This window comes from Camelus dromedarius, chromosome 19, assembly GCF_036321535.1.
Source record: "Camelus dromedarius isolate mCamDro1 chromosome 19, mCamDro1.pat, whole genome shotgun sequence".
Taxonomy (NCBI): domain Eukaryota; kingdom Metazoa; phylum Chordata; class Mammalia; order Artiodactyla; family Camelidae; genus Camelus; species Camelus dromedarius.
The window spans coordinates 16889891-16913397 of NC_087454.1; the positions used below are offsets into that span (position 1 = coordinate 16889891).

Consider the following 23507-nt stretch of genomic DNA (forward strand, 5'->3'; position numbering starts at 1 on the left):
ACAGGCTTAAGGAGCTACATGGGACTTTGGAGATGTTCTGATCAAGGGGCTGCCAAGGAAGGGTCCTAGGACCTGAATCTGGCTCTCATGATGTTGGAATGTGACTTGAATTCATTGCCACCATTTAATGATGAGGAGGTTTTCCAAAAAAATCTATATTTTTGGCTTCTCTTTAAGAAATTGGTAGCTCCTGCTGCTCATGGTCTGTTTGTTGACTGGGAAGACGGTGTGGCCCCAAGAGGTGGCCGTCCCTTCTGTGGTCAAGTGTTTCCAGTTCACTTCAGGTGGTGCCCCTCTGAATGCTGCCCTGGGCTCACCCAGCCCCCCATTTTGTGGGTGAAGATGCCCAGGAAATGAGGTTTGTGCAGAGCCTGCCTTAGCTCTTGCTGCATGTGCTCCTCTTGGCCTCAGAGCTTGCAAGGTGTGGTGTTGGTGCCTCGGGAGGGTGGCAAAGATGATGGTGGGAAGCGGGCGTAGAATAAATGCTCCCCAGATTCTAGCCCCTCCTCATCTGCCTGCATCTTTCCTTGTATCCCACAAATACGAGAGCTTGCAAATGAGTTCCTTGAGACAACATCTGGTTTGCAGTCACTAACTGTTTAGCTGTACACGGTTATCTGAAATGTATGAGTTGCTCCTAGTTAAAAATCAGGGAATGAACCTGAAAATCAACATTTGTGACATCTCCTGAGAAGGCAAGTGACCAGGCGACACTGGGGCTGCCTTCCCAGCTGGCCTGGCCTCCCAGCCTGGACTCAAGGCTGTCCCCTCAGACGGGGACAGGGTCACCTGGCCTCTGCATTCCATTTGTGGGACCCTGTGGGCAACTGTGTGCATTTGCAGCGTTGGCCTTAGGTTATGAGTTTGGAAACCAGGGAAGCCATAGTCATTTACTTTTGTGTTTCTCGATGTTAAGTTGTTCTTGCCAAGGAATTATTTCGGTGACTTCTCCAAGTTGTTGAGGAGAAAGAGAATTTGGGACAGGGGCTGCGGTCGGATCAGAGCCCAGGTATGCTGAAAGTCGGCTGTCTTGTTTTTGTCTTCTGTGCCCTGTCCCCTCCTCCTGGACATGCTGTCAGTTCCTTTTTTGTGACCTAAGGTTAATGCTGCATATCGGTGTAGAGTGTTCTGTTCAGGGACATTTTTGCTAGAAGAGCTCAAAGCACTATATGTAAAGGACTACGTGGACGCTGCAGTGGTGGGATTTCAGGCAGTGTCGGTGGGCATCCCTGTAATCTCATCCCAGGTGCGTATACATACAGAAACAAGAAGAGAGCGTTCTCTTTTCAGGTCATTATGGAAACACAGGACTAATTATTAAAGCAGATTTGCATGTGTGTGTAACTAAGTGTGCCTGTGAAATCTCTGTGGTCCCCGTGGTAGCTGTGAGTTTCTAAGGAGCTCCCGAGCCCTTGGCTTGTGCTAGTCTGAATTGAGTTGTGCTGTGAGTGTGAAATACACACCAGATTTCCGAGACTTACTACGAAAGAATTTAAAATGTCTCAGTAATCATTTTTATATTGATTACATGTTAAAACGGTACTATTTTGGATAATTCAGTTAAATAAAATGTTAATTTCATCTCTTTTTTTAACATTAAAAAAATGTGGCCACAAGACAATTTAAACTCACAGACACAACTCAAGTTATAGTTCTATTGGACGGAGCAGCTCTTGCATCCACTGTATTGGATGGTGAGAAAGGGTGTGCAGTGTGTTTTCCAGGCCGTGGTAAAGTCAAGTTCAAAGAACAAATGTGGACAGACTGGGAATGGTGAATCATTTTCATAACTCTTGGTTTGTACTTCACTGCTCACTGTAGAGTATTTGGTGCATTTAGTTGGGTACTGAGTTGTTCTCTTGTTTATTTAGTTGGCCCTGTAAAGGGACAACGGTGATCTACCCTACTGTGTGAAAATTAGGAAAAATGCCCGGTGTGATACTGAGTGTTAGTACAGCAGATGATATTTATTTTTGTTTTAATGATCATTCCTGGTAGTATGAAAAAAAAAAACTCATTTTTTTTTCACTTCCATGTACTAGGAGTAAGGCTGCCCCCACAGATCAGAAAAAGGCACCTTTTTGTTGATGCAATGTGATCATGGATCCACTGGAAAACCTTTCTTAAAAAAATGGATTTTTTTTCCTATTCACTTTCACAGCAAAGGTTTTTATTACAAGTAGATCCATTTTTTTCTGTTGTTGATGCTCAAGATATATTGAAACCCAGCAGTGGACTGAATGACAGATACTCTTGTAGAAAGCACTGGATGCCTTAAGTTTTTGCTGAAGCTGGAGGCATATGTCATGGGCACAACATAAAGTGATCTATATGTTACCTTAAAAAAGATCCCAGATAAGAGGAACTGGACAGATGAGGATGTGCGGAGAACCAAAACCATGCACTGGGACCCTGCTCCTCATCTGGTCCTCTCCCTCTGTGGTTGCCATGTGCACATGGGGGTACTTGGTGATTTTTTTTTTTTTTTTTAAAGTAAGGCCAAGTTTTTCACATCTTCAAACTATTCCTATGTGCCATATGGAACTTAATAAACTTGGTGGAAGATGATTGTTTATGACCCTCGGGAGCATCTGTAGGTGTCACCTGCTAGAGAAACTTCAAATGGAATAATAGGGTACCATGAAGAATTGGTAGTTTTTTTGTATTTTTTTTTAATCCCTTCTCCTTTGATCCTAAAAGAATCAGGACCCAGAAGCTAGGAGTTTGGGACTCCTAAGGCCCATTGGTGGCCTGCTCACAGATAAAAATGCATCGATTGGAATTTTTGAGAAAGCTTATCTGTTTTCGCTGAAATCAGGTAAAGATAGTAACCCTTCTTGAGCTGAAATCTGTGTCTCTTGTGCTACAACTAGAAGGCAAGTCTTGTATCTCTCACTTCTTTCCACAGATTGGCTTTGCTTGGCAATAACTTTTCAAATGTTAACTGGAACTCCTTGTGAGAATAGCTCTCCATTAGCTGTGGACGGGCTTGTTACATGCAAATCACTCAGCTAATACATGTAGAAATGCTTTGGAAGCTACATGTCCTTTATAGCATAAAAGTCTTATTATTAACTTGGCCATGGCCCCTGGCCATGAAGTTTACTTGAAATCACCCGCAGATTCCAGCCAACCCTTCTGCCACCACCGCCTAGTAGGTATGGATGGTGCTTTCGTGGTGGTCCGCCTGCTGTCCTGCCTGGATCTCACCCAGTATCTCATGGCCATCAGGAGCCTGACTTTATCCACCAATTCTAGGTTCTGGTTGTCTTGCGGAGGATGTCACAGCCACTCTCCGACAGGAGTCCTCTGATTCCTGATAGGTGGCCTCTCCTGAATTCTTATTCTCTTAATTAATATATCACATTATGGCTCTGCAATAACAATAGAAACTCACAAATGATTGCTTATTATAGGCCAAATACTCTTATAGTTGATTTGTTCTCATTTGATCCTCTCAACAACCCCAGGAGATAGAGGTACTATCCCCATTACACAGATGATGAAACTGAGGTGCAGACAGGCTAAATGACTTGCCCATTCTCAGGCTTGAATCCATCAGGACCCAGGCCTGTGGAAGGTGAGCTCCTGCACGTGAGCTCTTAGCCAAGCTCACCCTGTGACTTCTGCTTGGGTTGTTTTCCTTCTCTCTGGCCTCTTGTCTAAATATTTGGAGTCTTCAAACGCAAGTTTTGCTCTGAAGTGACATTTTCATTCAAGACTCCAGGCTGTACTTGTAAGTGCTCTTATCCTTCTTGATCTGAACCAACTGAAGGATGCCTTGCCTGTCTCCACAGTTTAAGCTCTTTACAATGTATTATTTTTTTTTCCTGATTGTTTCTTGTGCATTAATCTTGATTTTTTTTTCAAATTTTTTTGTCAGCACTTGTAAGGTGGTGGTGGGGCACTTCTCATGTTTCTCTTCAGTTTTCCGACATTCTTCACATGGTAATGAGTGAGCTCATTAGAAGTAACACTTAAGAAATAAGTATAGGGCACTTGGGGCAGACTCTGTTGGTTGGCTGTCTATCCTGTTCACCATCCTTTTCATCTTAGTCTGTGGGTGGAGTTGTGGTTAGCCCAAGAATCTCAATCAGGGGTGATTCTGCCCTCCAGGGGACATTTGGCAGTGTTTAGAGACATTTTTGGTCATCACAACTGGGGTTGAGGTACTAGTGGCCTGTGTGGGTAGAGGTCAGGGCTGCTGGTAAACCTCCTGTAATGCACAGGCTGGTCCTCCACAACGAAGTGTTATCTGGCCCAAAATGTCAGTAGGGCTAAGGCTGAGAAACCCTGGTTTAGAGACAGCCACATGATACATTCTGGCCCACTTAACATGAGTGAAAGTCTACTAGTGCTTTTTGTGACAGTTGTTTTTCTGAGCCATGAGCTTTCCCTTCCTGTTTTCAGCTTCTGCCTTCAACATGGGCCTGAGTCTAGAGATTGGGCATCCATCTCGTGACCAAGAGGTAATAAACATGGAGATGAAAGTCAACACACTAAAGGTGTGCAGTGTGGGATGCTCCTTCTGCTGAATATCTTTAAAATTTTTTTTTAGAAATGATGGTACAAAACATTAAAATTTACCATCCTAATAATTTTGAGGTGCACAGTTCAGGAGCGTTAAGTGTATTCACATTGTTGTGTGACAGATCTTGAGAGCTTTTTCATCATGTCTGCCGAATATCCTTCATGGTGGTGTAGGGTGAAACACTTCTAATGTATATTTGTTCATTTACTTTTTGCTCAGCTGCTCGTCTCCTGTCTACAAAATGCTCCGATGGAGGCTGATAGTACAGGAAAGCAGCTCCTCTGGCCAGAGTTTCCTCCGTGTGAGATTGCTGGGCCAGACATTCAGTGATTTTGCCCAAGCTGTCTTGACTTGGTCTTTACAAGTGTATTCGCTGGGAACCTAAGTAGAGGTGGAGTTTGGAAAACCAGAGAACTGATTTAAAGAGAAGGAATGTTTGGGCCAGCAAGTGTTCTCAGTTGATAGGGTATAAATTTCACCAAATAACTCAGCTGAAAAATATTTTCTGAGTTGAGCACGAGGTCCCAGCCTGGAAAGATGTACAGGGTGGTTTTTCCTGGCACGTCTCCCTCTCAGATATCCCATATGGTAGCTCCCCTAGTTCTTAATGCCCCCTGGCAGCCATGCCCTTGTCTTGCGGGGCCTGAATCACAGGTGTTGGGTGCTGTTTAATTTTGAGTTAATTGGGCTTCTTGCTTCTAGACTCTTCTGTGGTTTCTTAAATTCATGAATTAGCCATTAAGTTGTGTTTACCAGGCAGGCACCCGGGTCTGTCCAGCTGACCTTTTAGAAGGATGTTTTTTGTGCAGGCTTTCATAAATGATGGTGGGAAAAACTGAATCCTCTCCCAGGACCTTTTAACTGCAGCCTTTTCTTCCATCTCTTGCCTTTGCAAGTGGGTTTGTGCCTGACTTTAGAATGGCTCTTCTGGTGGGATTATTTACCAGGGTGGGATGGAGGCTCTGTTCTGAGACTTACAGAATATCTTGTATTATTTTTGTAGCGGCCTGCCAGGGTTGAGGAAAGTCACTTATTAGATGAATTTTCCCCAGGAGGACTCACCTCTAGAATAAACGAAATTAAGTTGGGTAACTGGGATTTCCTGCCTGGGATGGTTGTTGGCAGTTTCTGTTTCTCTTTTACAATTGAGAAAGCACTTGAAATTTCAGGGTCACAAATGTGTGTCGCAAAACTCAAAACAGTGTGAAAGCACATAGGTGTTCATGGTTTATTATTCTAATTATTTAATGTTTAATAAGCCTTGAGAAGCTGTCATTTACTGTCTACCCTGGGTAAGTTTCTCAGTTCAGGGTAAACAATCTGTAATTATGTGGTTAATCAAACAAGAAGCTCTAAGTAGTTTCTTAAGTTGAAATGCCTTTCTCACAAGTAGGCGATAAATGAAATGAAGGCACAAGAATTTCAACTTTACTCCCCAGGGATGGACTGATGGTGGGCACATTGTTTTTGGTGGAATGTTATGAATGCTTTAAATTTCTTGGTGTGATCATCGCAGAGTTTGAAATCACACGCTTTATGACTTATGCCAGGGCAGGATGAATCTTTTTAGTTAAATTGAGCTCGTTGTAAGCTTTTAACCCCCAAACTTAGACCAACTTAGACTAACTTGTACCAACAGTGCCTTACAGGCACTTAAAAAAAAAAAACCAAAAAACGTTTTGGTAAAAAAAAATTAATACTGGTTTAAAATAAAACTTAGCCAGTTCAGTGCATGGACCAACCATTTCTAAACTAAATTATGAACTCAACTTATGTTGTATCTTGGCTGTTGCCTTGAAAACATCAACAGACAGTGGCATATTGGTTGTCATTTTTCTTCCATGAAATAAAAGATGGATTTCATTTCTGGGTAAAGCATTGTAATTGTCTTATACTTTTACTTCTGGTTAGATTAGATAGACAGTAGAAACAAAGAGGGAATATGAAGGTAGGAGAGGTGTTGCTTTAATGTGATAAAAAATATACAGGGTTTTTCTATTTTCTGAGGGTTAGAGTAGATGCTGGAGATAAAAGGAAGTAAAAGTTAGAAAATTAATCAAATCACACATTACCTGTATAGCATTACAATATTTGTAAAACATATTGTAGGCTGTGTAAAGTTGGGACATGCAGAGCCAGTCTATAAGCTTCAATGGTCATACAGAATCATCATTATAAGGAAGTGATGTATCTCTGAAGTAGATATCACTAGTCTCTAGCTGCTTATCTGAGAATCCATAAATTGTTTAAGGCTGGTCCTCCAGCGAACAGTGGCAATGTGTGCCATGCATTTCTGAGAAATAATGCCAGGAAATGCACTGCCAAACAACGGAACTTAGTCTATAAGCAATTTAAGAAATATGACACAAGGAGGATCCAAAGATTTGAACAGCAATCATGTGTTAGTCACATGCAGTTCACGTGACCTGGCATTGTGCTTGGAAATCTCTTAGGATGGCAGTTTTATGATATGGTCACTATGGCCAAGAATACTGATTGTTTCACCCAGTTTTGGAAGCCAAATGTGCATGCAGGATCATGCTCCGTTTGATTTGTTCTCTGCTGGGTGTGCATTTATCATCAGGGTCACGGTCTGTCCTTGTCTGCCAGGGTGGGCATTGGCCACTGTGGTCACAGGCTGCTTGGGTGCTGTAGAGGGAAGGCTGTCTCCTGCTGGGCAGAGGTCTGTGAAAGCCGCAGGGGCTAAGACTCTCCCATACTGGCAGAAAGGGAAGCCGGAAGGACTTGGACTCACTGATTTGTGCTGACACCACTCAGTCCTGCTGCTAGAAGCCTTTCACGTGCTTCCAGTGTCAGTGAGCTGGTGTTTGACAATTACACTCCAGGGCAGGCTGCATTCTCAGGCACACACACTCCTTTGCTTGCTGGCATCCCTTAGCTCACTGAGATGCTTTCCACGTGGCCGCGAGTACCTCCTGGCAGATCTTTGCTACTAGACCCAGGAAGGCAGAAGCATCAGCCATTAAGCTGGCCCGATGCTCAAAGATAAACATGAGGATGCTCAGCAGAGTGAGACCTGGAGGCAGGCACACAGCCTCTTGGCTCAGTCCAGCATTTCAGGCACATGGGTTTGTGCTTGGCATCGGAGAGGAGGCGCTCTGATGACCCGGCAGGCTTCGAGCTCTTGGGCATACTGATTTTTTCCCCCGATGCTGGAATTGCCTTCCTTGGCTATGGCCACAGAGAAACCAAAATGGGACTCATTTCCTATGCGGGCCCTGAGGTGCACAGTTGGGGAGCCAGGAAGCCCACCTGGAGGCCTTTTTTTCCGCATTTCTGAAGCTTTGAGTCTGGCTTTTCCCTTGGGGGTATTTGGGCCAATCATTTCCCACTATGTCAGTGGAAGGTTTGGCCAAGTCTGACTGAAAGATTGAGTCTTCTACAAAAACAAAAGCACTTTTTCTTTTTTTAATGAAAAAAGTTTGACTTGTTCTCCAACCTCACTTTATTGACCTGAATGAACTTAGACAGGTTAAAGGATGAACTGGAGGGAGCAGTGTTGCTGCACTTAGGCAGGGCCTGTCATTTGCAGTTGCATCAGTGTCCAAATGGGGGCCTCCAGGTGAGACATCAGTCGGCCTCTCCGAGGGGTGGGGAGAGCAGGGCGCCACAATAGTCATTGTTCATTGTCTTCCCACTTAATGTTATTTTAAAAACTGCACAGCATTTAAAATCCTATTACTGGAACACTGGATTAGGGAGAGAGTACCTCGACTTGCCCTCCTTTCGTCATTGTTAAAAGGAGTTTAGGAAAGTCACTATTTCCTGTGTTCATGAGTTAGGGGAGGGAAGGAAGGAGGGAAAGAAGAATTTCTCCGTCTGACAGAAGGAAAAGACCATCTTGCAGCAAGGAGTGAGAATAGAAAAGATACCTGAGCTCTTTGTAAGACCACTTTCATTGACCTTTAGGGGCTTTCAGTGATTCCGCAGGCAGAACTAGACATTTTCTGTTGACTTTCTTATCTTCCATTTGTTTAGTTCGTTGGGGCCCTGAGTTCTGGATGCTCACTGGAATCTCTGCTACACCGTAAACACTTTTTTGTTGTGTCAATTTCAGCTCAATTACCGGGAAATATTTTTTAACCAAAATACTTAACTTTTTTTTTTTTTTTTTGGCCATCATATTTTCTGGGCCAAGAAGAGGAGAAGGCTGAGACAGCCACGAAAAAGCTGCTCAAATGATTATTGCCAAGAGGAGAGATGTGGTCCTGTGAGCCACAGGGGAGGACCACTGAGAAAGCAGAGTGGAGGGTCAAATTGACGTCTGTCAATTGCCATCTTAGTTCATTGGAAGTGTTATGATTAGACCTGGCCTTATTCATGTGAGAAATGGATGTGCCTGACAGCAATATTCCTGTGATTTGGGGATTATTCGCTGTCATGGAATGTCTAAACCATTGCTCAGTTCTACACAGCAGCCTTGGAGACCTGGAGTCTTTGGGAAGCATGGCTCTCCTGGTTAAATTGAGGCTTTATCTGAAATCCATTTTGTTTTCAGACATGTTGGAAATACTCCTAAAAGTATTAGGAGTGTGCCTTGGAGTGGAATGCTCAGTGAGTTCCCTTTATTATCCTTTGGAGGTTGAGACCATTTTTCAGTATGTTAGGAGTTTATGATACATTCTTCTTTTCCAGATCTTTATGTAGGAGTCATGTGTGTCATTGAGCTAATTTTGAAGTGTGTGTTCCTCAAATACTTTGTGCATTTTTTAAAACGCCCTCATATTTGTTTCTTACTCATTGTTCTGATGAATTTCATTCTCTTAAAATGATTCTGATTAATTTCTTTTAATTTTCCAGTTGGTTGACAGTTCTGCAAGTTGAAGTGTGAATTATTTGTATAAATGGAAATGTGTAATTGTAAAGCAGTGTCTCTGGCCTTGATGGACCTGTGAATTAAATGAAGCCTGTTTTTGATACCTTCTGCCTCCCTTTTTCTCTTTCTTCCTCTGCTGCTCCCTAGGATTCAAGATCTTCACCTTTTTCCTGCTCTCATCCAAGCCTGATCTCAGCAAACTCTTTGACATTTGAAATTCATTTAAGCTGAAGTCACCCTTGTGAAATGACAAATTTAACTTGGTCCCTCTCCCGGGAATAATTGCAGTTAGTGCTTCTCCCTTATTTATGGCATGAAAGGCCCTACATCCAGCTGATATAATTTCAGGACCTATAGTTTTGAGTCCAGATCTTTTTAGTTATGGGCTTATTCCTCAGAATCACATCACATTGTGAGCTGCTGTTTGGGCTGTAAGTGGCTGCCGCTCAGGAGGAGACAAGTTTCGGAGAAACTTTCAGGAACTTCCAGAAAGGAGCACTTTTGTTTTCTTAACTAAGTGAGAGACTTAAACCTGGAAAAGTTACTTCTCCTATGCCTAGAGTTGTCTCCCTGGAATTGTACTTGCATTGAATCGAATTCAACAAACGTTTATTGATGGCCAGTTGCAGGCAGTTATAACTACTTCACTAGTAGTTATAACTGTAGAAAAACCATCCATTTCTCTTCTAAATTACATAATGGACGAAGAAATTGGGTAGTGAGAAGCTGACCAATGTAGAATGACTTAAAATTCTAGACCTTGGGTGTATTTCTCAGGATGCCAGTAGGTATAATAAAATAATTTTGTGAATTTGGAGAAAGATGGGTTAAATGAAGTTGGTAGGGACTTTTTTTTCCCCCTGGAGCTCCCAGAGGGGAACAGTATATGTAGTATTTCCCAAACTTACTTGACCATGGATTTAAAAATTTGTATTATTATTAGTATTATTTTGGAGCATCTCAGGAAACTAGTGCTCCTTGGAGAACACTTTGGAAAATGCTGCTCTAGACCATGAAAGTATTTTTTTCTCTCCCTTTTTAGAGGCCTCTTTTGTATTAGTGTGTATGTGTTTGCTATTCAGAGACAGAATAAATATTCATTAAATAGTGTGGCAAATAGCTTCCTGTCAGTAAGTTTCTCCATTGGTTATATTCAAGGTGTGTGTATTTCACTTGGATATTGGTTTGAAGAACTGGGGTCCAAAGATGATGGTGGTGATAACTTCCATTGCATGAACCCTCACGTAATGTGCTCACCCAGGGACAGTGGTCAGTATTTCTTCTAGACCCCAAAGCAAGAAGTAGGAATTTGCAGTTCTGGTTTATAGGTGACAGATAACTTGCCCAATATACCACTTACGGAGTGTTCATAATGTGCCAGGCATTTTCTTTTAAGGTGATGAGTTTTTTAAAAACCCTTATGTGACGTAACTAGATTCATGTACACCTTTCATCCATTTTCTTCAGTGATAACATGTTGCAAAACAATGTTAGTTTCACAATCATGAAATTAACATTGATACAGTCATGAATCTTACTAAGAATTCAAAGGGTTTGCATGTACTCGTGTGTGTGTATTTATGACAATTCATGTGACCACCGCAAACAAGATACAGAACAGCTTCATTATAAGGATCCCTTATGGTACCCTTTGTAATCATAGCCAACTGTCTCTCTCCCCTCCCCTCCACCCCTGACAACTACTAATCTGTTCTCCTCTATAATTGTGTCATTTCAAGCCTGCTCTATAAATGGAATCACACAGTAGTAACCTTTGGAGATTGGCCCTTTTACATGCTGGTCCCTTTTAATCCACTGCTTCAATCTTTGCAACAGTCTAACACTGTAGGGAAGGTAGAGTGGAATATTCAAGGCTGCATGGCGAGTGAGCCACGGAGGGGGTCCAGGTGTGCCTGATTCTCAGCCTTGGCTTCCCTCTCTCTGGCCTTGACCTTTCTCTGGGTTCTGGGGATTCACATTCTGTTCTTTTACATACACTGCTCTCCTTTTCTTTCCCTTGTATTCAGAATTAGAGTTCTTATGCTTCTTTTTCAGTTTCTAAAATTGTAACTTTAAAGAAAGAAGATTGGATCACATTATTATTTTGGAAGTGCAGGGATGAGTATTCTTCCCCTTCAGCTCTGTTTTGAGCTTAATAGCATTTTCAGAGATTTCTGTACTGATGCCTCACCATCTTGACACTCAAGCACAAATGATAAGGATGGTTGTGGTATTAGAGGGTCGAGGTAGAGATTATTTATTTTTAATTTATTTTTTGATGTTTTAATTAAATTTTTTTAATGGAAGTACTTGGGATTGAACCCGGGATGCCATGCATGCTAAGCATGCGCTCTACCACTGAGTTACATCCCTCCCACAAGGTAGATATTCTTGTACACCATTGCTTGAACCCATATATAGGCATCTTTGACTTACAGCGTATCTAAGTGTTGTCTGTACTCGGCCTGCTGGCTTTGGTTGCTGTGGTGCTAAACATACTCCCAGAGCCCTTGGGAATTAACTCACTGCAAACAGGAAGCTGTCAGTGCACATAAGGATGGTGGGAAAGCAAAACATATATTTCTATGAATCACAGTCATGTCAGATGCTGTCTATTTAAGAGAAAACTCCAGAAGTGGAAACAATGAAGCCTTTTGAAATTTCTATGTGTGATGTGGTCTTTAACAAGAGTATGAAACAGTTAGCCTAATGTAGATTTTTGTTGATCCTTGAACCCACCAGACATGCTTCTCTTTCAGGGTCTTTGAACTCACTGTTCCCTCTGCCTGGAAAGCTATTTCCCAGGATTCCAGGTGGCTTGGCTCCTTCCCTCAACTTTCATCAGGTCCCTGAACAGTGTTCTCTTTTCCCTGTAGACTTCCCTGATATTTACAATCATAATACCACCCCTCCACCAATTCTCCTTACTCGCTTTATTTTCCTCCATCACATTTTGATCAACATCTAACATGCCCTGTGTCTGATTTATGGGACTATACTGTTTTCCCCGCTCGTAAAATGTGAGCCTCCCAAGGGGAGGAATCTTTGTCTATTTCATTCATTGCTGTATCCCAGCACCTTAGAATGGTGCCTGGCACATGTTAGATAATAGATATTATTCAAATAAAGAAACGTTTTCAAGAGTAAAGATTTGTTTGAATTAAGTTGTAGGATACAATAGAATAATCATGTCTGCACAGGTCAGCTCTTGGTAAGATGCTCATTTAAAAATGTTGAGTCAGTTTAGTACAAGCGTATACTTTAACTTCCTGTGTAGAACATGTTTCTTGCCGTGACTGTTCTGTTGAGAAAATGATTGACTTTGGGGGAGCTTTTTCAGATGAAAAGGAAATTAACCAGCAGATCTAGGTAATTGAACCTTGCAAACTATCCTGGAAGTGTTTATCCTTCTGCCAAATTGAAGCATGAGTTCAGTGTTTGCACAACCACCTGTGTAATTAGTCACATTAGCACGCCGGCATGTATTTGGTGAGCTACACTCTTCAATTTTGCAATGAAAGTATTTTCACATGTTGGCCGCTACTGTGAAAATTGATTTCTTCCCTCATCCATTCTGGAAGCTTGTGCCACTGTTTTGATTTGGAGGGTGTGGTCTAGTGCGCAGAGCATTTGGAGGAGGATCTGTGATGGAAGTAAACTTTTGGTTTCAGTGTTTCTTTGGGGGGCTGTTTATCTTACTGCTGGGAATGGAAAGAGAAACAAATATTGCTCTAGGGATACTTTAGGTAATAGATACTCCGGTTGAAAAAATACAATGCTGTCTGTACAACAGTATTGCAGGGTAGGGTGGGATTGGAAGCTGCTGGGCCAGATGAAGGTCTGGCCGCCCTGGGACTGTTTTAGTGGTTTGGGGAGCAGTTTGGGGTGTGGCAGCCGGTGGGGAGCAGGAAGAGTGATGTACTGTGCCTGGAAAAGGCCTCGTAGGGGAGGACTAGCACCCTCTCCCACCAGTGCCTGCAGCATTTCCAGCTCTTTGTGTTGTGGCTGTGTGAACATTTCACTTGGTCCTATATGAGTTAAGAATGCCGTGAGAAAATACAAGCACTCATTCAAAAAGATACCCATACCCCAGTGTTCATAGCAGCGTTATTACCGTTGCCAAGCTATGGAAGCAACCTAAAATGTCCATCAACAGATTAATGGATAAAGAGGGTGTAGTATATATACACAACAGAGTGATAGTCAGCCATAAAAAGAGTGAAAATTTTGCCATTTGTGACAACATGGATGGAATTGGAGGGTTAAACCCTTGGTGAAATATAAAAGATAGAGAAAGACAAATACTGAATGTTTTCACTTATATGTGGAGTCTGAGAAACAAAACAATTATAACAAAACAGAAGCAGACTCACAGATACAAACTAGTGGTTACCAGAGGGAAGAGGGATGGGGAGAGGGGCAAGATAGAGGCTGGGGATGAATTAAGAGGGACAGACTACTAGGTATGAAATAAGTCACAAGGATGTCATGTCTATACATGTATAGGGAATATAGTTAGCATTTTATGGTAACTTTGTATAGAATATAATCTACAAAGTATTGAATTACTATGTTGTGCATCTGAAACTAATATAATATTAAAGTCAACTAGAGTTCAATTAAAAAAAAAATGCCAGGAGGAGAAAGCTTGGAGAGGGAAGAGTTAAGGGAGAGTATTATCGCAGCATGAAAATTATTCATTTTTTGAGACAGGCCCCCACGTCTCACACTTCCCTTCATTATCCACAGACGCCCCCAAAGCACCTTTGGTGTACTGGATTCAGACTCTTCTATGTCAGCCGAACATTAAAGAAAATTGTGAGGACAGCCGTGAGGGAAGTGCAGCGAGTTCAATCATTGGCTCTGCCGAAAGCAGGGCATCCTAATGTTCACTCGAGCTGATTGAACACCTTCTCTTTTGTTAGTCAAGTTATTGCCAAATTTAAATAACTAACAGAGGTCAGACACCACTTAATTAATTTCCAAGCATAGTTAGCTAGCTGTCCTTGTCCCCAAGGGAAATAAGCTCAGAGGAGTTCCTTAAATCACACTTTTCCCATTTCTTGAAATAATTTCCATTACCCTGTCTAGCAAAAGTAGGCGGCTGCAGAGAGAAGGTTGAGATGGAATTATAAAGCCATTTGGGTTAAATGAGCTCAGTCCATCACTCTTCGAATTCATTGAGCAGACAGCACCTAATAAGCACCAGCTGTCTACAGATCAGTGTTTCCAAAGGAAACCAAAGGTGGGCAGTCAATGTGGGAGACAAAACAGACATGATTTGAGAATCTCACGGAACACCAGATGTGCAAAATGATGTGGCAGAATCAAGAACAGGAGAACTATCTGATAATCTGCACATCTTCCTACTTAAAATGTTTAAATTCCACAGTTTTCACTCCTAAGTGCTCTGTCCGCCCTTCAGAAACAGTTGAAATGTCTAAATGTGTAATTAATGAGCCTTTTGCTTGCCTGCAGCCTTTCTTCACATATATATGAATATCATGGTCCCTTTTCCCAGACTCATGTTTTGACCCAAACTTTGAATCAGCCAAAATACATTGTATGGACCTGCCTGTCATATAGAATGGTACAGTTACTGGTTAATAGTAAGGAATTATAGTGAAGCATTCTTTTAGGAGGGTTTATTTATTTATTTTTCATTTTAGCAAGGAAAAGTTCATGTGGTCCTATTTGCCAGTTATTTTAGCTGAGTTTTAAAAACCCTTACATGATGAGAGTATACATTCTTTCTTTTTTTGCAATAATGTAGGAGTTCAAGGAGCCAGGCTGCTCTGAATTTTTAGGAGTCTCTTTGGCTCAAATGACTAAGTCTGGTATCCATACAGGGCCTTCTTTAAAAACTGGATTTAAATATTGGGTGGGTCTGTCTTGGACCCTGTTCTGGGGACCACTTGTTGGAAGTCCCAGATGGGAAAGCTCATTATAACCTGATTTTACTCATAAGCACGGCCCTGGGCATTGACACCACTAGAGCAAGGCTTAGTGTCTTGGGTTTTAGTTTTATTCCCAACCTGTGGATCATCCTTATGTAAAGTCTACCTTAACAGTTGAATGTAATGCCGTACTTTGATTAAGTGATTTCAGAAATGACGGCAGTTGCTTCTCAGTGACCCCGATGCTAAGACTCCTGTTTCCACACCGCTTGGCTGCTGCCGTTTTCTGACACCACAGCTGTCTGGGTGTAGCTTCTGCCCCCACCCTCACCCCATCCCATCTGCCATCTTTCACTCACCACTTCCTCACTTGCTCTGTTTCCAGGTGGCGAATTCCCCAATAAGCTGCTGACTTCCCACCCTCAGAGGGGCCAGGTCTTAGGCTGACAGTAGCTGCTTTCACCAGGAGAGCTTTCCTTGGCCGGGGCCCCAGCCTGGGGCTCTGCTGCCTCTGTGGTGCCTGCTTTGTACGGGAGATGTTGCTTCTCCCCCCTGGACGTGGGAACTCTTGCAAGAAAACTGAAAGGTGCTTTCAGATTCAGCAGCGGTGGCTCCCTCCTCCCACTCACCCCCTTGTTTTGAAAGCTCAGAATCTTCCTGGAAGGTAGGAAGGTTGCAATCAAGGTTTTCGCCATCTTTGAAGGATGCTGCTTACCTTGGATACGCCTTGTCCTGACGGCGGTTCCAGTCTTGGCCTTTTTCCGTATGGGGAACGTCCACAGGGAGCTGTTCTTACCTTGCTGCCTCTCTTAAAGCTTAGCAGACTCTCTCTCCAGTGCTCCCCCAGCAAGCTGTTACAGTAAGCAGAAAAACAAGCACATTAAACTAAGAATCAAATGCCAAGTTTTCCTCTCATTGCCAACCTCATTAGGAAACAGTGATAAAGTATGTATCCATATAATTACATTATGCATATAATGACACACTTGAAAGCAGCTCCCCCAGGGACCTTCTTAATGTTTTTCTAAGTATGTAATTTCCATTTCAGAATGGGAGCGGACTGCTTTCAATTGACTTCATCCCCCTTCTTACAGAGGGTAGGAGGGGGAAGGTAAAGGAGAGGAGACCCTTCATTTTGACCACTGTTCCAAGGTTCTAGAAGGGCCAGCTAAGGGTTGAAGCAGACTTTAGGTTCATGAAGCAGGTTTTGTTGAGTACCCTCTGGGTCAAAATTAGAGTGTAATTTAAGGACACAGAACTTGGAGTCACCCAGACTCCAGTCGGAATCCTGCTTTAGTCGCTTTCAAGCTGTATGGCCTCTGGTGAATTTCACATTTTAATCTCAGCTTCCTTATCTGGAAAACTGGAAAATGGTGGTGATGCTGACCCATAGTATTATTTTGAGAATTAACTAAGATGATGGACGCAAAGCATTTAGCACAGGGCTTGACTCCCTAAGTGCTATTTGTTGTTAGTGTCATTATTGATTTCTGCATGGACAGAACATACAATGCATGTTCTGCCTTCTAGAAACTTAGAGCCCACTGGGGACATAAGACACATGGAGAGTTTTAGGAAAGAGAGGAAATATCAGTGCTGTGATGTGGATGGGAGAGAATTTATGGAGGAGCTGGGATTGGGGCCACCATGTTGCACAACTCCAGGGGCACCATTGTCCTTGTGAGTGGGTCCCTTTGAGTGTTTCAGGTGCACTGGTTGGGATTTTGAATGGGACCATGAAGGATGGGTGGAATTTCCTTTTTTTGGGGGGAGGGGTGGCGGTTGGAGGTAATTAGGTTTGTTTGTTTGTTTGTTTATTTAATGGAGGTACTAGGGATTGAACCCAGCCCATGCTAGGCATGTGCTCTGTCACTTAAGCTACACCTTCCCCCACCAGATGGGTGGAATTTAGATGGAAGAGGGATGAAGGTGGGCTTGGTAGGAATAAACAAGTTTCTTTCAGAGGAGGGTGAGACCTCCCAGCTGGCAGGAGACCCTTTTGCACTGAGGCTGAATAGGAAGGTGGTGGGGCCTGAGGGGCTCCAGGGCTTGCCTTCTTTCCAGTGACAGAAAGCCAGGTGGAGTGAACTGTCTGGTGTGCTGGGTACAGGCCAGGGTGAAATGCCTCTGTTCTCTTCATCTTGTCTTCACTGCAGGTCCCCTGCATAGGGCTGGGATTGCGTACTCCCCTAAAGGCACTTTTCTGTGATAGCCTGATAGCCTTTTAGCCTGGTTAAGCCAATTTACCCAACCAAAACACTCCCTTGTGCTCTCTGCCATTTTTTTTTTCTCTTCTCTTCTTTAAGATTACTCAGACCTCTTCTTCTTAAATGCCGCATTTGCAATATGTGGAGAGATCAAGATGTCGTGTGGTCTTGGACCCTGATTCAATTTATGTAGCCTTAAATTTCTTTTTAACTTCTCTGTGCAGTCCTCCTCCCACCTTCTTACCTCTATGGAATGTATTCCACTCTTGAAGGGCTCTCAAAAGCTTTAAGTGTGTTGTGGCATAAATTAGGTGGCAAAATATTTTTCTTATCATTAGGCTTCTTTTTTTTTTAAGGCATGTGTTTGGTAGATTTCAATTTTGAGGATATTAAAAAAACCGTAATGACCAGAAGTAAACAGCATATTCGATTAACATAACTTTAGCTCAGTATATCTTCCAAGTTATTTAAAAAAACCCCCACATTTTATTAGATATTAAGTATTACATGATGCTGTAAAGCAGGTTCAGCAAACTTTTCCTATAAAGGGGTCAGATAGCAAATATTTTAGGTTTACAAGTCAATTTTCTGTGGCAAAACTCAACTCTGCCTTTATTGTGTGAAAGCCACTATGGACAAGAGATAAATAGATGGATGTGGCTGATTTGCAATAAAACTTTATTTACAAAAATAGATAATGGGCCAGATTTGGCTCTTTGAAGCAGTCTGCTAACCCTGCCCTGAAAGAGATTTTGTTGGACTGAGAAATTAAGTGGAAAATTAAAATTAGGTAAGTCACAACCATTTCCAGATAATGAACTCTGCCAAAACTTGAATCATATTGTTTGGATTAAACTTCATGTTTAATAATGAGTTTGTAAATAAACCCCAAACATCTTCCTCTATAGTTTTTTTTTTTAATCAAAAGTCTAAGGTTCAAAACAAGCCTTTCTTTATTAAACAACATTTTTATACGAGTATTTTCTTTGTACCAGGCACTGTGTAGGTCATTGGAAATTCACAAATAGTTTAGGCACAAACCTTTCCTTGAGGGAGCCACAGTCTAGACAGTGCAACATTGTTGCCAAATGTGGGCCCTGTGCCTTGGACCACGTGGATACGTATGGCTCAACATACCAAGGAACCAGCATCATGAAAGAGACTTGTTAGGGGAACATGTCTTTTCTCTCTCTACTGTATATCCATTTGGGACTCTTGTATTTTTGTTTCTCTTTATTTGTGTATTGTTAGGGAAAGCCTGCTCAAAGAATTTACGAGTGGTGAAAATGTTTATTTTAGTAACTTAGTCGCCAGAACTCTCAATCGTGATGATTCAAGAGGTTATGTATTTTCCTGCTCTTTGTAGTTTTTACTCAGTCAACTTAATTCATGTTTTGAATTTCTGTCAGCTTTCCTTACCAAGATACAGACCAGCCCCTGCCAGATTGCAGAGGGTAATAGTCTAATAGTGACAAAATACACAGGTATAAAAAAATTGTCCTGTCTCTGGTTGCCTTCCCAGAGTGTTCTTTGGACCTGAGCCATTCTGCCCCTTGCAGACTGGGTGGAGTTGTTTAGCAGTTCATGAGGAGAAGGCTCCAAAGTCCAAGTGGGTGTGGGATATGGAGTTCTTAGACCCCAAGTGAGGGGCCCGTGGAGCACTTCGAGATTGGACAGGGACCTGAAATTGACATGAGATGGAGTAAAGGAGGGAGGGAAGGTTGTTCTCTAAGTAGGGGAATGGCATGGGAAGGTGTGGCTTTCGAGGGGTTGTTTGTTTCATCGACAAAATGCAAGAGGCAGGTGGAAAGAGGGAGCAGACGTGGCTTTAAGATGAGAAAGACCTGGGCTCAGGTGACTTTGGAAAAGGCTTTAGAAGAAAGGGGGCTTTCATCTCTTTCTACTTTACATAATTAAAAAAAAAAATCCCAGGGAACTACCTTAGTAGATTTCATGAGGCGAGAGGAAGCACTTGGGGTTGAGGGAAGAAAATTAAAGAAAAAAAAAAAAGAAATAGATACATTTTGACAAATACAGTTGGCAGAGTATGTCAGTAGTGAAAATACAATGGAGTGAATATAAAAATGTATCAGTGGCAGCCATTTATATATTCCCCTAAAAAATAGAGTAAAGGCCATTGTTTGTTTTGGTGAAATAGTGGCTTGCTTTGAAGTAGAGGGCAATTCTGCTTTGTCTCTTTGGGGTCATGAAGGGTCAGATGCTGGGAATAAGCTGGGCTCAGACTGTGGCATTTAAGGATGCCAAGGAATGTCTGTGTAAGGCTTTAAACATATATAGATGTAGAAGAAAAGCAGCATACCTATCTAAAGTATTTTAGAAATGGAAAACACAAATAATGTATTTCAAAGGCACAAACAATTTCCACAAATATATAACAATCAATAGAGAAGAGTGTGGTCTTCTCTGCTTCTGGTGACATGAATTGAGTCACTCTATTCCAGGTGGGATGAAATCTAGGTTTAAATCTACTGTTGTTAGTATTTTGATATTTTTCCCTTCAATAAGCAAATCGCTTACTTTTTTCTGTCTGGATTACCTTGGAATTAAAGTCCTGAGATAGAAAACTATGGCTTATATATTTAAAAACTTACTATGGAAAATTTCTCGAGAACAAATTATGATGGGAAGTTTTAAATACCTGGAAAAATAGAATAGTACCATGTACCTCCCATCTATTTTCTGTTTTAGAGATACAGGATTTTAGAATGTTTGTTTTCAAGAAGTGAAGGCTGATTGTGCCAGTGCTCTATCTGGGGACAAAGCCTGAAGGGCAGATGACATGGTGGGACCTTCCCTAGCACAGCTCAGATGTAGCAAAAACAAACGCTCTTGTCTTTTGTCGGTTTTTCCAGTGGTGACGCTCAGGTCCCCCTGGGTCCAGCAGCACTCAGCACCTGTGCCAAAGGTGACGCCTCAATTAAGAGAAGCCAAAAACTTGGGGGCAGTGTTTGGATTCTAGCTAAAGCTAAATCAGAACTCACTGAATTCTGCAATGCCAGCCCAGTGCACACCTGGTAGTTAGGTTTCTGATAGCTTTCTCATCTATAGGAGGGTAGGATTGCTTTGGGTGATGGTTGAGGCTGCCATGAGCCAGCCCCGCCCCCTCCACATCTGAGTGGAAGTCTGCCTGGCACAGTGGGGACATTGGCTAGTTTTTCCTTAGCAAAAGGATTGGCTGAAAATCATTTCTACTTGTAAATTGGCTTTCAGAATGGTACCTCTGGAGCAGGGAACCCATAAATGTGTAGCTATCACTTCATCTCTCATTTCTTAGGGTTGTCCATACGTCATTGCCGTGAGAAATTAAGTGAAAGTCCCAGCAGGTACTGCCTTCCGTGATGAGTATCCATTCTGTAATCACTGCTACTGATGGGGAGTATGTTATTACATAATCCATTCATGGTTGTTTTCTTTCCCTCTTGGCAAGTCTGAAATCGTCATCCTCAAAAGCATGGCTGCCTGCGATTTTTATGGAAAGATGTAATCCTGTTTGATTTTGTCCTTCCATTCATCCAACCAAGTACCTAGTAAACATTTATTGATACCTACTGTGTTTTGAATACTTTGCCAGATGCTGGGAGATATAGTGATTACTAAGATAATCTTCCCTTAGAGAGCTCCTAGGCTTGGGGGGCAGTGGGATACTGGAATGGTAACATTGAGCCAGGAAGTGCAGGGATAAAGATATGTGCAGCCTTTCAGGAGAACACAGTCAGCTAGGCATCCGGTGGATGGAAGGGAGGAGAGGACCCCATGGGGAATTTCATGGGCTGGAGATGGAACACAGTTGCTCTGTGACAGAGCTGGGTCTGTTCAGCTTGCTGATGAGGTGTGGGGAGGTCTGTGACGGGGATCCAGGCAGTGGAGCAGCATAGATCTATTTGTGTTCTGGAAAAGTCCCTCTGGTATTTTTGTGCAGTGTGGTTTTCAGGGACCAAGGGCTGGAAACCCAGGGAATGCTGAGGCACCTGAACTCTTCATTCATATGTTTCATTATGTAAACATTTATTGAGCACCTGCTGTGTGCCCTGCTCTGTTCTAGGCCCTTGGAATAAGAGAACAAAAGAAATAGTAATAAGACTTCTGGAAGTTATTAATACCAAGTAAATTGCAGAGGTTTCGATTTGTGATCAGGACAAACTTTGGAATATAGGCTTGTTTTTTAAAGGAATAAATTGATTTGTGATAGTTTATCTTGGTTTTAGGCCTCTTCTGTGGTGCCAATTAGTGAAGTTTTAATAAGTCAGCTCTTGAGGTTTCAAAGACTGGTTATTCTAGTCTGTAGTTTATCCTGGGCCGTAGACTCTCATTTTCCTGCTCGCTAGCACCTCTGCTAGAGAGTGGGGAGGTGGGAAGAGAGTGAAACTTCAGTCTGACTTGCCATTTGTTAGATTTGGTAAAGAAGGTGATGAGATTAATATTTCATATAAAAAATTGGATTGCAAGTTGTCCATGGGCTTGTTCTGGTTTGAGTTCCTACTCTCCCAAGTATGGGTAACTCCATGCCTGGATGTATCTGCTGGGTGTGTGTCACACATACTGAGGGGTGACATTACCCTTGGACATTGCTTGTGGGCAAATAGCCCAAGAATTAATACACTTCAGTATTTTACCAATCATATCAATCATTTGCAGTACAAAATAAGGTGGTCTGATAGAAGGGCATGAAATTTATTTTGTGATTCCTCTGATCTTTATTGATACCTGAACTTTGCTGATAAAGTTTAGGAGTAGGAATTTTGAAACAAAAACAAATGAAAACTCCCAGAGGCGTTGGAGAAGTAATAGTACTCACCCCCTAGGGTCATTACGAGGGTCGTATGAGTTAATATAAGCAATGCTTAAGGTCCAGTGCATAGTAAATAGTATATACACATTGGCCATTAGTATTGACGTACTTTTGAAAATCAATCAGAATTGACATGAAATTAATAAGCAACAGATGAGAATCCTGACAATACTAGATGATACAATATCTAGATAATACTAGACAACATGACATATGGGATTAGATAATAGAATATTATATCACCTTTTACTTCATTAGCAAGGGCAGTCTAGACATTTTAAAATATACTTAGGTTCAAGTAAAGTTAAGTGTTCATACTTGTAGACTCACATTTGAAAAATTCTTGGGATACACGAAACAGTAAGCAAATACAGCATTTGGGCTGTGACTTTTCTTTAGCAGTCCCCGAAATAATAATTCTGAAGTGCATATGCACAAACATAAAAGTCTGGGACTAAACAGATAGCTCAGTTTATCAAGCACTATGCACATCATCCCTGTTTCAAGACCAATGAAGCATTAATGTAAATGGTTCTGAATTTTCTAAGAGGTCTACACTTCCTTAAATGGGGGATGTACAAACTCTTAACTAGCAATATGTATTCTGCAATTCAGCAGCTTTTCAAGCTATGATTTTTATAGCCATCTTTGGGATTTGAAGATGCAGAGTTTGGAATTCCTACTTGGGGGCATTTCGTTCAACTCAGCAAGCCATTCTTGAGACTCAACTGATGAAGATGTTCAACATGACAGAGCTTGAGGGCTGGAACCTGAAGTGACTTGTTTCTTGATTGCAGTGACTTCAAATCAAAATAAGCCAGCTTATACATATGGATGATGATGACTTTGTAATTACAATAAAAACATTTTTCATACAAAAATGAGGCCTTGGAGGGAAAATGTAAACATACAGGCATTGTATGAACTGGAGAATAATCACCAGATGTGAGTCTGGGCATCTTTTCCTAGTGGTTAATGACTTCTTGACTTCTGGCTGTTAGTTAGCAAGTGGACTCTATCATTTTGGATATCTTTGGAAGGATGAAAATGAAACAAGGGAAGCATGTTCATAAAGAAAAAAAAAAAGGAGAGGACCTTGAGTGGATGACAGTCGAGCGCTGCGTTCAAGTGTGTGGGGCCCCCAGACCCATATGAATCATGTTGTGATTGTAGCATCACACCTGTGATGTGTCTGCAGGTGTTTGGAAACAGACTTGATGTCTAC

General features: G+C 41.9%; 2 protein-coding genes across 10 annotated transcripts in view; one reads left to right on the plus strand and one right to left on the minus strand.

Moving 5' to 3' along the window:
- The window catches only part of LOC105089138 (cytidine monophosphate-N-acetylneuraminic acid hydroxylase), a 216514-nt gene that overhangs the window by 178111 nt on the left and 14896 nt on the right, over positions 1-23507 (minus strand). For all 5 annotated transcript variants that reach the window (XM_031435103.2, XM_064476250.1, XM_064476248.1 and 2 more), the window contains exon 2: positions 15981-16116. The gene's annotated coding sequence lies outside the window, so the exon portion shown is untranslated. The remainder of the gene's footprint in view (positions 1-15980; positions 16117-23507) is intronic.
- CARMIL1 (capping protein regulator and myosin 1 linker 1) overlaps positions 1-23507 on the plus strand; it is a 281077-nt gene that overhangs the window by 61389 nt on the left and 196181 nt on the right. The window lies entirely within an intron of this gene.